General features: G+C 47.2%; 1 protein-coding gene across 2 annotated transcripts in view; it reads left to right on the forward strand.

Annotated features, from left to right (window-relative positions):
• The window catches only part of TATDN3 (TatD DNase domain containing 3), a 29,866-nt gene that overhangs the window by 12,230 nt on the left and 15,959 nt on the right, over positions 1–1,677 (forward strand). The gene's annotated exons all lie outside the window — the stretch shown is intronic.

The raw sequence follows: 1,677 nt of genomic DNA on the forward strand, positions 1-1,677 counted from the left end.
CAGTCAGGATGGCCAACAGCACCTTGTCATGCATCCACAGATGCATCTTAAGCAGGGCCAAAGAGGTGATCCTCCCCTTCTGTGCGGCACTGGTCAGGCCGCAGCTGGAGGACTGCATCCAGTTCTGGGTGCCGCACTTCAAGAGGGATGTGGACAACATGAAGAGGGTCCAGAGGAGGGCCAGTAGCATGATCAGGGGGCAGCAGGGCAGGCCCTGCGTGGACAGGCTACGGGACCTGAACTTGTTCAGCTTCCATAAGAGAAGGCTGAGGGGGGGATCTAGTGGCCTGTTAAAACTAGTCAGAGGGGACCAGCAGGCATTGGGGGAGTCCCTGTTTCCCCGAGCACTACCAGGAGTGACTAGAAATAATGGTCACAAGCTGGCAGAGGGTAAATTCAGATTAGACATCAGGAAGCACTACTTCACTGTCAGGGCGGCTAGGATCTGGAACCAAGTTCCAAGTGAAGTGGTGCTGGCTTCTACCCTGGGGGTCTTTAAGACAAGGCTTGACAGTCACCTTGCTGGGGTCATTTGACCCCAGTACTCTTTCCTGCCATGGCAGGGGTTCAGACTTGATGATCTGCTCAGGTCCCTTCTGACCCTACTAACTATGAAACTATGAAACCACGTTAGTAACAGCTGCTTTAAACAAAAACTCAATGTGATGCTAATGCTATTTGAGTTGAACTTTAATGCATTCTTTTTTATGATTCAGGTGAGAAATGTACCACAAAATATTTCCATTGCTGCAGAATGTATTGCCAAAATTAAAGGGATTCCAGTGGAAGAAGTTATAGAAGTAACAACAAAGAATGCATTGAAACTTTTTCCCAAACTTCAGAACTTCTTTTAAAAATAGACTCAGCATGTGTAATTACAGTATGTCCCAAAAGGTAATACATGTGTGTAATAAAAATGCCTGTATTGTTCGAAATGGATGGTTTTGTTATCAAATAGTTCAGGAAATGGGTGTTATAATAGATATGATGGATTTATCTAAGATCTTGTTCTGCTGTTAATTTGACAGCACCTTATGCATAGTTAGCTTCAATGTTATTTTGTATATTAAGTTACACCTTGATCCTCAAAGGCAGTATGCACTACAGGACAGGTGACTGGTGGGGTGGGGAGAGGGGACGGGGCATATGCACCCCTTGAGATTGGCCCCTGACTCAGCACTGCTCAGGACAGGGCAGTTTTTTTGCCACGCGGGCCGGCAGCGCCTTGGGTGTGGGGGGGTTGCGCACTAAGCCAAGGCACGGAAGTATAGGAGTGGATATAGGGCTTTTGGCCTGCCCACCAGTCACCCCTGCACTACAGCATTTTTATCTTACTCAGAGTCTGTTGACGTCACTACAGCTGCAAAACACAGGTGCTTAAATCTGCTTTTGAGGTTCTGATGGCAGGATCAGGGCCTAGTTTAGTTTTTCCAGCTGTTTCATAGTTGTTAGGGTGGGAAAAGACCTCAATATATCATCAAGTCTGACCTCTTGCCCTGGGCAGGAAAGAGTACTGGGGTCATATGACCCCAGCTAGGTGCTTGTCCAATCTTCTCTTAAAGACCCCCAAGGTAGGGGAGAGCACCACCTCTCTTGGAAGCCCATTCCAGATTCTGGCAACCCTTACCGTAAAGAAGTTCTTCCTGATATCCAATCTAAATCTGCTCTCTGTTAGTT

Source organism: Gavialis gangeticus, unplaced genomic scaffold, assembly GCF_001723915.1.
Source record: "Gavialis gangeticus isolate Ggan-Ray unplaced genomic scaffold, GavGan_comp1, whole genome shotgun sequence".
In the NCBI taxonomy this organism is placed as follows: domain Eukaryota; kingdom Metazoa; phylum Chordata; order Crocodylia; family Gavialidae; genus Gavialis; species Gavialis gangeticus.